This window comes from Phyllostomus discolor, chromosome 9 (genome assembly GCF_004126475.2).
Source record: "Phyllostomus discolor isolate MPI-MPIP mPhyDis1 chromosome 9, mPhyDis1.pri.v3, whole genome shotgun sequence".
NCBI lineage: Eukaryota > Metazoa > Chordata > Mammalia > Chiroptera > Phyllostomidae > Phyllostomus > Phyllostomus discolor.
The window spans coordinates 22,836,769-22,849,084 of NC_040911.2; positions in this window are offsets into that span (position 1 = coordinate 22,836,769).

The window sequence follows — 12,316 nt, forward strand, 5'->3', positions numbered from 1 at the left end:
TCCCTGTTTCCCTCTGGTAATCACCACACTGTTATCTGTGTCTATGAGATTGTTGTTTTTTTCTCAATCCCCTCATCTTTTTCACCCAGCTCCCAATTCCCTCCCCTCTAATAGCTATCAGTTTGTTCTCTGTATCTATGAGTGTTTCTATTTTGTTTGTTAGCTTATTTGGCTCATTAGATTCCACATATAAGTGAAATTAAATGATACTTGTATTTCTCTGACTGGCTTATTTCATTTAGCATAATGTTCTCCAGGTCCATCCATGCCGTACAAGATTTTCTTCTTTTTGACAGGTGAGTAGTATTCCATTGTGTAAGTGTACCACAGCTTTTTTATCTACTCACCTACCGATGGGCACTTGGGCTGCTTCTAAATCTTGACTATTGTAAACAATGCTGCGATGTACATAGGGGTACATATATTCTTTCAAATCAGTGTTTTTGGTTTCTTCAGATATATTCACAGAAGTAGAATCATTGGGTCATAAGGTGGTTCCATTTTTAATTTTTGAGGAAATTCCATACTGTTTTCCACAGTGGCTGCACCAGTCTGCATTCCTATCAAGAGTGCACTAAGGCTCCCTTTTTCTCCACATCCTCGCCAACACTTGATGTTTGTTGATTTATTAATGATAGCTATTCTGACAGGTATGAGATGGTATCTCACTGTGGTTTTAACTTGCATCTCTCTGATGATTAGTGTGTTGAGCATCTTTTCATATGTCTATTGGACAACTGTATGTCCTCTTTGGAGAAGTATCTATTCTGGTCCTTTGCCCATTTTTTAATTGGATTACTTGGGTGGTTTTTGTTGTTGAGTTGTATAAATTCTTTATAAAGTTTGGATACTAACCCCTTTTCAGAGGTATCATTGGCAAATATGTCATCCATTCTGTGGGTTGTCTTTTCATTTTGTTGATGGTTTCCAGTGCTATGCAAAAACTTTTTAGTTTGATATTTATTTTGTATTTTCTTTCCTTTGTCCAAGGTGATATATCAGAAAAAATATTGCTATAAGAAATGACCAAGATTTTAATGCTTATGTTTTCTTCTAGGATTTTTATGGTTTCAAGTCTAACATTTATGTGTTTAATCCATTTTGAGTTTATTTTTATATGTGGTGTAAGAAGGCGGTCTAGTCTTGTTTTTGCATGCATCTATCTAATTTTCCCAACATCATTTATTGAATAGATTATCTTTACCCCATTGTATGTTCATGCCTCCTTTGTCAAATAGTAATTGACCATGAAGTTGAGGTTTTATTTCTGGGCTCAAGAAGGTTCTTTAAAAAAAAAGATGTATTTATTTATTTTTATAGAGGGAAGGGAGGGATAAAGAGAGAGAGAGAGAAACATCAATGTGTGGTTGCTGGGGGTCATGGCCTGCAACTCAGGCATGTGCCCTGACTGGGAATCGAACGTGCGATGCTTTGGTTTGCAGCCCACGCTCAATCCACTGAGCTATGCCAGCCAGGGAAGAAGGTTCTTTTTTTAAAAATAAGTGTTAACAGTAACCAGGAAACAAAATTTATCCTGCAAACTATCAAAAGAGATAGCAAAGGGAGACAGAGAGTGCAATAACAAAACCTAAACAGGTGCAGGGCCAATAGTTATTTATATTTATAAAATTAATCTTAAAAAGGGAATATTTGAAATAGAAGATGTTAACTAAAGAAGGTGGAATTCCAAATACTATTACATTGTTTCTTGGATATCTGTAAATCACAGAGAACAGAATTTCAAGATAATATTTCTTCTTGTGACTTTTTCTGCTATTATTACCAAAACCTTTTCCAAATGGTGTGAATTTCTTTCATCTTCTGCTTGTTTTTGTAAGTCCATATTTTGCCTGGAATGCCAAATTTCTTTCTTAACACCCATTTATATTTTTAATCATGTAAATTAAAGTTTTAAAAATTGTCCAATCTTCAGAAATTTACTTTATAAATGTTGCCTCTAAAACGTGTGTTCAGATTTGTACCGTGATCCTAACCACAGTAAATGATGGCTGAGCAGAGGGAAGTTAAAAAGGACTCTAGAACATATAGTGAGGCTCTCTTCCTTTAGTTATTTAAGGGGAGAAAACCTCTTTCAAGCTTCCTTAGCAGAAAACCAGCTCTGTGGCCTTAGTGGGCATTGCCATCTAGTGGGAGCATTTTGTTTCAATTCTCAGTTTTACTAGCAATCAGCTAATGGCTTCAGAAAAGTCATTTAACTCTGCATCAGCAGTCTCTTGCATAAAATTGGGGATTATAGCGCTTGCTGTGTCTACCTTCTCAGCTGAGGTTAAAAAAAAAAAGAGGAAGCAATGCAGAGCCTTCGAGTCTTTATTATTTTAGTTCATATACCTTCACTTGAAAGATGAAAGTTAATTTTTGTCTAACAGAAAGCAGAACCCTCAAGGTACATTTAGATAAATTGGGCTGGAAACTATTGATTTTCTCTCCTCCTAGAACTGTGGCATATATTCACCTAATTAGTGCTTCTTAAAATATATGAAATGACTGCCTAGGACCCAATAACCTGTAACCTTTATATGTCACGTGGCCCACAGAGGCCAATTACAAAGGAAAATTATGGGCCCGGTTCTCATGAACCTCAGAGGGTAAACCTCAGAGGGTAAACCTCAGAGGAGGCCATGAAGGGGACGTTGATCTCAGGGAGAGAAAACAGACCAAAGCACTCGTGGACTTCTAGCTGGCTCGGCAGCCAGGTCCTGCCTGGGATTCTACCGGGCTGCAGTGCCCTGTCTGAGGCCCTCTAATTGCCTTTTCTCCCCTCTGGGTCTTCTTTGTTTCCTCCTCTCATTCATATTCAAGACCACGTCTGAAGCCTTGAACAGATATGCAAAGTGTTTCTTAAATGCAGACAATTGAAATACAAATGTTCCTCCCTTGTGCTATTAATTATTTTATAGCTTTCCCCAAGCACCCTTTGTATAAATAATGACTTAAATGGTGACTATAAAATGTGAAGAGAATGTTTTCCCCAGTTTTCCTGCCCCTGCTTCTCAGTTGCATGGTTCATCTGCACCCATTCCTCCCCTCTCCTAGTGTACGAAGAAGAAAGAACTGCATTAAAAATACACTTTTCTTTTTTTAGTGAGTTTATAAAGAACCTGAAGATCTTTCAGTATGACCCTGCCACCAATCACCCACGAGACCGTGCTTAAGCTGCCTTAACACTTCATCTGTGGAATGGAGTTAATTAGCTAACCGTGAAAATCATCAGCAGTGCTGGTGCATGAGAAGTCCTCAATATCATATATTTTAACAAAAACAAGTTGGCTGACCAACTTGTTAGCTAGTAAGCTAAAGATCTCAGACCCATCACAATTGTTGACATCACTGAACTGAGTCTGTTTTCCAGTCCCCAAATGAGTCCTCTAGATGGATGTTACTAGGCAGCCAAGGTGACAGCTCAATGAAATGATACTCTATCTCTACTTAGAACATGAAGGAATCAATTAGCTATTTCATAGTAGAAAAATCATTGCTTATCTAAAGGGGATGAGTTTTCCTTTTTAATCCCATTTTTTTTAGGCACACACACAATTTTTTTGACTCCAAACCAACTCATGTGTAAACACCTGTATGCTTGCATAGCCTAAACCGTTCTCATACTGGAGCTTTTCTTGCCCCCAATAAGTAGAAAGCAAGTGTGAGGTGTGAATAATCAGGAATTCCGTGTCGGTTATTCACTACGAACCAGGAACATTACACACACCTCTCAAATTCTCACTCAGTTCGTCAATGTTTTTCATTCTACAGAATGTGAAACTGGGTGTCAGAGGTGTTGAATACCCTGCAAAACTCACACAGCCAGCATGTTGCAGAGCTGGAGTAAGAACTGAATTTTGCCTGACTGCGAGTCGGTTCTGCTCTACAGTATTATTCCTCAAGATGAGGTGGGGCAGAGGGTCCAGGTCTGAGTGCGCTTCGTCACCAAAATCTCTCTCCCTCTCCCACTGCCTACAACTCCACCATTAGAGAACACAGCGCTGTATCTCGACAGCATTTCAAGTCAGATACCATGAACCCTCAGATCTTGGGACTGAGGCTTACTGCGCCTTTAAATCCCTTACCTCTCTGAATATCACTTTTACCACCTTGTAATATACATAATAAAATTGGTCCTTCTTATCAAATAGGGCTTTTGTAATAGAGAAAGAAAAATCCAAATGAGATAATATATGCAAAAGCACTTTTTCGACCAGGTTTGCTTTTTGTGGAAATTCTTTAAGAACTATATTTTTAAAAATCTTGGATACTTTAGGTCTTAAAAAATGTCCATTTAAAACGTAATAGAAGGGGGATGCATTTTACATGCTAATCAGTTGACAGCAGAGCCCAGAATGAACCTTAGAAAATTAGGGTACACTACAGTCCCGGAAACTGGAGGTAACAAAAGGGAGAGAGAGGGGAAGGCTCCTGTCTCACTGACTGGCCCACATCCAGCATTGACCCCCAAAGGTCATACATCCCACGTATAAGAGAAATGTCGGACTGGCATTAGAAATATCCCACGAGCTTCTCATCTTCATTTCAAATACTGACATATTTTCCAAACAGAAACTGGAGCTCCAAGTCAACTAAGAACACCCATGTGATAAAAGATATGCAAATATGTTTATAAATATACAGTATCTTCTGTAATGTTGACAGGTCAGTTAAAGGCACCATCTTTCTGCTAAAACTAAATTCTAAACACAGGATGCAGACACAGAGTTTTTAGGCACACACACAATCTACTTTATTTTCAGCTCCACGGATGGTTACAAATTGCATATATTACTCATCGACTCCCCAGTCTCGACCCGCCTTCATGTACAAATCAGACTCCAATATTTAAGGAATCTCTAATATTTAAATTTTAAAAATCAACAGTTTATCAGAACCATCAAAAAGTATTCTGGAAGTGTAGTTAGGGCACATATCACCTCTGGATGTGCTCATTAACAACAACGAAAAAATCCAAACACAATTTAAAACGACGACAACAACAAAAAAAAACTTGGTCTCAGCCCCAGGGCGACTTCCTGCTTTCCAACCCTGGGCTCCATCAACTATTCCTTTTAGCTCCCTTAATAAATAATTGGCGTGTAGAGTCCCTGAAGGCGGTGGGAGGCCCCACACAGGGAAGGCAGGGCATCTGCACACAGGTGGCCCTAGGATTAATCTGACAAGCGACTGCCCAGACAGATCTCACTAGAACGGGGCCAGCCCTGAGCTGGGGTCCCTGGGAGACGATGGGTGGTGCTTCACTGACTTTCTGAAAGCAAGGTGCCTGTGGAGAGAGGTCCCAATTTGCAGTTCTTTCATTCTTCTGCTTTTGTGAGCACTGACCTCTTACTCCCTCCTCTTTGTTTCCTCCCTTCTCTCCTCCCCCAGGCTTCCCTTCCGCACATGATTGTATCCCGCCAAAAGAAAGTCAGAATAAAAATAATCACGGTCAAAAGACCAGAGGGCCCATCTCAGATCTGTCTTGTGTGTCCGATGAGGCCTTGGGCTCCGGAGTATCTGACAAGACATCAATGGAATCAATGTGACTAAATTAAAATGTGCAGAACATCCATGTTTTACATGCCGCTATTGGGGGAGAGGAGGCCCAGCCAGCAAGCAGGTCTGAAGGAGCATGTAAAGAATGAACTGGCCCACAAGGCTCTGAGACAGGCAGACAGGGAAGCCAGCAGAAGCTGATGGGAACCAGGCATGAAATAAGCAGAAAGAACAATCAAACCAGGTGTAGAGCTTATTAGTTCAGGTTGGAGAGGTCTTTTATGTGACTGTAAAAACTGCTAATTTTTATAAAATTTGGAAAACACAGGAACCCTAAAACATGTAGAACTTTCACTGAATGAGTGAATGCACCCAGGCGGGCACACTGACTGGGCACCCCCCTCCAGGCACTGCCTGAGTCGGGTATGCACACTTCACACACTTCAGTAGCCCGAGACACAGGACACAACAGCAACCCAATGCCTGAAACGGACAACCTCAACTGCTGGCTGGGAGATACTGGCAGCCCCTGGGCTGAGGAGTTGCCATGTTAAGCCCTACTGGGCATCAGAGCCCCACTGGAACCTCAAGCCATTTAGACAATGTTTGAGACATAAACTAGATTTTAAAAAAGTTTTCCTAGTTCACTGAAAATCAATTACTGTATACATTTGTACATATTTAACAAGGCAGTATTGACCCATCAATGCTTCTTTCAATCCAGCAAATGCATTTTCATATCTCAGTGTCTGGCAATTGAACACTTTGTCTTCATGCAGCCTAATTCAAAGAAATTTCAATAATACTGTTTTTAATTAGCTGCTTCCTTTCCAGTTAATAAACCTAAAGTACTTAAATCACCCACAGGAATCCCAAGTCTCCTGTTCAGGAGTAATGTTCTTCGCTGCTCCCACCTCCACCTGCACCTCCACCCTTCTGCCTCCAAACCACAGAACCAGAGCGACTAAGTAGAGGATTCATCCAAGTCACACTGTAATTATGATAATAGCCGATACTTGCATGGCAATTACTATGTGCCAGGATCTGTTGTAAGTGCTTTACACACATTAACTCATTTAACCTTCACACAACCCTATGAGTTAGAGACGTTATTATCCTCATTTCACATGTCTAGAGGGTCTTTGGAGTGGCTTGCTCAGGGGGAACTGCAGTCTAAGGAAAGGGGAGAGAAGAAACATTTAGTTCAAGGACGTTCACTCAGGGTTGAAAGGATGGAGCGATTCTAAGCCCCGCTGTGTTTCTCAGTCAGCTTCTCCTGTGGTCCAGCTTCTCCTAAAATCCAGCCCTATAACTAATCCAGCCCTATAACTAATCCAACCCTATAACTAAGTTTTAAGAAGAGACTTACAAGTAAAGCCCCTATGGATTCTTTGCAGTAAGGAGAGTAGTCAGTGAACTGATATCTGATTTCAGTCTAGGAGACTCAGAGAATAAGAGATGGTCAGTGCATGACATTGGAGGAAGAATGAAATGGAGTTACTGCTTGGTTGGGGCAAAAACAATGCATAAGAATCTTTAATGGACTAGATGGTCTCATAGGAGAGAGAGCTGGCCTAGAACTATGTTAAGTCGCAAGCAAGAAAAATGCCAGGAAGGATGACGGGTTCCAAGAAATAAAGTATCTTTGAAACAAACTGTTTCTATACACTAACATCAAAATACTTTTTTTAAAAATTAAAATCTCATGTATAATAGAATCAAAAATACTTAGGAATAAATTTAACCAAGGAGGTAAAAGACCTGTATGCTAAAAACTATAAGATATTGATGAAAGAAATTGAAGATGGCACAACTACACGGAAAGCTGACTCATGTTTATGGATCAGAAGAATTAGAGTTGTTAAGACGTCCATGCTACTCAAAGCCATCTATAGATTCAATGCGATCTCTCTCAAAATTCCAATGGCGTTTTTCACACAAATGAAAAAAAATCCTCAAATTCATATGGGAGCACAAAAGATCCCAAAGATTCAAAGCAATCTTGAAAAAGAACAAAACTGGGAGCATCATGCTTCCTGATCACAAACTATGCTTATTATAAAGCCACAGTCATCAAAACAGGTTCGTACTGGAGACACACAGGCCAGTGGACAGCAACGAGGGCCCAGAAATAACCACCCAGGTCATACATGACTAGCCAGGCCTATACGGTCAACTGCTACTTAACAAGGGAGGCAAGAATAATCAACAGGGAAAAAGTAGTCTCTTCAATAAACGGTGCTGGAAAAACTGGATATTCTTATACAGAAGATTGAAACTGGACCTCTAAATTCTAACACTCACAATATTTAACTCGAAATGGATTAAAAACTAAAACATAAAACCCGAGATCATAAAACTCCTACAAGAAAACATAAGGCAAAAGCTCCTTGACATTGGGCTTGGCAGTGATTTTTTTTATATGACCAGAAGTGCAAGCAGCAAAAGCAAAAATCAGTAAATGGGACTGCATCAAGCTAAAAAAGCTCTGCACAGCAAAATAAATGAGCAAGAAAAGTAAAACACAACGTAAAGTTTAGGCAAAGATATTTGCAAACTACATGTGTATCTGATAAGGAGTCACTGTCCAAAATATATAAAGAACACAATAACAGAAAACAAACAATCTGATTCTGAAAGTGGGCAAAGGACTTGAATAACATTCAAAAAAATTCACACATCCAACAGGTACATGAAAGGATGTTCGACATTAATACCCATCAGGGAAATGCTAATAAAAAACACAATAAGATATCACCTCACACCTGTCAGAATGGCTATTATCAAAAAGACAACAAATGTTAGTGAGGATATGAAAAAATGTACCCTTTTACACTGTTGATGGGAATGTAAAATGGTACAGCTACTATGAAAATCATTATGGAGATTCCTCAAAATGTTAAAATAGAACTAACATATGATCTAATAATTCCACTTTATATGCTATTGATAGCATCCCAGAAAATGCTATTAATAGCATCATGGACAGTAGGGTGATGATTATGGGGGGGAAGGGAGGGGAGAGGAGGGAGAGGTAAAGTAGGGTATAGGGGACATAAATAAACAAAGAAAATAGCATCATGGCAAGATGCATTTTCATTTCAGCTCCTCTTCCTTCCCCGGTGGCTCTTTCTCACTCTCCTTTGTAGACTCTCCCCTGATCAACGTCTAAATGTTCAACCCCTGCAGCGCTTGCAGTTGGGGTGCTTTGTTCTTTCTATCCATCCTCTGTCACAGGCGATCTCCACCAACCCTGTGGGGTTAAATGCCACTTACCTGCCGATGGCCAGAGCCAGGTTCATGGGTGCGAGACTTGTGTGGTTAGTTACACAAGACTCAATGTGCAGAAGGGCCTGGAGCTTGACCTAATGCTCTGCTGTTGCTGTGTTAGAAGCCTTCATAATTTCATCTTTGAGTTGGTGTTTCTGTAAGTGAAGTCTGATGGGGCAGTGGAGCGTGTACCAGAGGAAAGGAGATACCCTCCATATGTGTGTTGGTCACCATCCTTGCTACTCTGTTAGCATCGACAGTGCCCCGGAAGCACAGAATGCTGGTGGGGCCACAGCACATGATGCTCAGTCAGGGAGATGCAAAGAGTACAAGGTAATGGTGTTATATCTACGACCAAAACTGGGGACACTGACGTTTCCAAGAGGCGTCGCTTTCCACTTGAACCAGAACAGAAAGAAGATAAAGGTGTTCTACAAACACAAACAGCCCACAACCCCTGTGTGCATCCTGAAATGCCAGGAAGTGCTGTGTGTGCACACGTGTGTGCTGTGGAGACAGGGATGATGACATGAAGGCCAAGGCCAACCCAGTGCACAGCAGTGCCCACTGTGAGGCTTCTCTTTTTATATACCTATGCATTTTATTGAGATTCAACTTTCCTATAACATTTTGTAATGTTAACGTGTGCAGTGTGTTGTACATTTATGTATTGGAATGTGATTATTACAGTGACATTAGTGGCACCTTTTTTATGACATATAATTTCTGTTTTGTGTTGAGAAGGTGGGATGGAGTCTTGTAGGGGAAGCCACTCAGAGATGCAGTGTGTCTGCAGCAGTAATGTTGGACTCTGTGTGTTTAACCTTTTGTGACCGTGTAACTCTCTGTAGCCTCAGGCGTGGCTGGCTACCCGGAAAGCGGGAACGCTGCCCAAAGATAAAGGTCAGGCCCCGAGAAGAAAGTTAATGAATGTATAGAGTGTGGATAACTGTCTGCTGTTACCTGTTAACTTAGAAATGCGTTGCTTTTTCTGGTGATCTCTGTGACTACCCACCAAATGGTTTTACTGCTTAACCCCCTATAAGAAAGGGGTCCTGTCCTGGGAGGGACAAGCAGCTACTTTGCTCGTGTGTGCAAGTTTCTCCTTTTAAATCTCTTATGAATTTCAATAAGGGTACATGTTAGTTCCTCAAAATCAATCCTGAATTTAGTCTTTTGAGGATTTGAGGAATACTGTTTATAATACAGTATTATTGACATAGTATAATCACCATGTTGTGCATTAGATCTCCAGAACTTACTCACCTTCTACTAGTAAGTTTGCACCATGTGACCATCATCTCCCCAATTCCGCCTTGCTCACTGCAGATCCCCAAGATCTCCAAGAGAAGAAAACAGCACAGGGGGTGACCTTAGGGAATGTTACTGGGAGAACCTAAACTGAATACCAGAAAATGGTCATTGAATTTGGTTGAGTAGGATTATCTTTATCACCTATTAGAATGCAAATTTCTTGAAGGCAGGTTGATAAAATTGTCAACTGCTATGCAAAGGTGGAGACAGGCTGGAATGGTCTTGGAGTGAAGTATAGGTGAGAACTGGAGATGGATTGTGTACCACCGTTGTTTTCTGACTCCTGAAGGAGCATGGGAGTGAGGGGACAGGTTAAAAAGGATGTTGGGTAAAGGGATGATTTTTTTTTAAATCCTCACCTGAGGACATTTTTTCATTGCTTCTAGAGAAAGAGGAAGGGAGAGAAGAAGGGAGAGGGAAGCATCTCTGTGAGAAACATCACTGGTTACCTCCCGTCTGTGTCGGAAAAGGGGTTCTTATCTGCAACCCTTCGGTTCCAACCAACTACACCACACTAGCCAGGGCGAGGGAGTTTCAATTGGAGTTTTCATTTTTCCAGTGTAATAGTAGGGAAGGTTACTGGCTGACAGTGATAGAGGAAGAAAGGTGTGAAAGGTTTGAAAGACGTTATATTGATTACGTTGTGAAACTGCTGTGAAATGACTACTACAATAAGGGCGGTCGATTTATCTCACCTCACATAATTTCAATTATGAGTGTGTTGAGAACTTTTAACACCTACTCTCATAGCAACTTTCAAATATACAACACACTACAGTCACCGTGCTGTACATTGCATTTCCAGAACACGCATCTCCTGACTGGAAGTTACTGCCTTCGCCCATGCCCCTGCCTCTGGCAAACACCATTCTACTCTTTCCATAAATTTGTTTTCAGATTCCACATATAACTGAGAGCATACAGGATTTGTCTCTCTCTGACTTATTCTGAGACACACTAAATAGGATGGCACTGATGTCCAAGTTCATACTGAGATTCTGGTGTAACTGTCAGCACTACACGTGGCTATGACAGAAGGGCATCACTTAGTTATAGTACTAGCACATTAATGGTCTCACAGGGAAGTGTAGTAACATTTGAAAATGAGTTCTGAGCAGATCTTGGATTCTGAGCGATGTCTGTAAGGAAATTTGAGTTAAGTGCCCATATCCATGTGCACCAGATATTTGGGGGCTAATTCTCCTGGGGCATCATGTGCGCATGGCTTTTCCCTAACAGAAGACAAGCCAGAGCACCTTGACCCGGCAGTGGACAGTGGCTGTTGCAGCAGCAATCCTAGGACACAGAAGAGAACCCCTGGGAATTCCCAGAACATTTGGGAAGGGAGGCCAGTTCCTCACCAGAACCAAGAAAAAGTGACCAGCCCTAGAATGCCAGTCTGGCTTTCTCTATACAAACTGAAGCATCAGTTTATCAGAACTGGTATTACCATTGCCAATCCACCACCCCCACCTGCTGTATATAAATGGACAGAAAAGGGGGGGGGGCAGTTACCTTTTGGAGGACAGCGCCATGTTCCACGAGATGTTCTTTTCCTTAAGGTAAAGGAGGAGGTACTCCCTCACTCCACGCCAGGGGAGAAAGGTCTCAAGAAAACTGTTCAGAAGTTTGTAGCTATCTGCTTATGTACTGGGCTTTGTCTTTGGTTTGACTTCTGCCTCCTGCCCTATTTTGCAGACAAGAGACTTTTCTGAATTGAAGAGTCCATGTCTCGAATAATGTACTGACTTAAATAAAGCGTCCTACTGTCTTTCAGGGTCTAAGTCTCCTTGGCCAGCTGGGCTTGAGGCAGGCATGCTGGTAAGGAGCTCGTTGCACCCACATGCAGGGGCCGTGCAGCCCTACCCTGGCCCAGGAGGTGGGTTCCTATGGTCAACCATGCGGAAAGCACAGTGTCGGCTTCCCCATGTGGTGGGAACTCAGTGCAGGAAGAGGTGGCCTCTGCCAGAGCTCTGAGGCCCACAACTGGGCGGACACACACACCGCAGTCGAAGGTGGAGACTCCTGCCCAACCCAAGCTAAGACCGGTGGAGACCAGGTGGAATCCCTGCCTGGGTGGGAGTCGTCCTGGAACCGCCTCTTCCGGCTGCCTCACAGGCAGTGCAGACCCGGCCCCGGGGGTCTTCCCATGTCTCCAGCCCCAGCTGCCTGCCTCCAGTGAGACAGAAAGCCAGTAATTCCTTGCCCCTTTCCAGTCAATTACCGTTTTCAC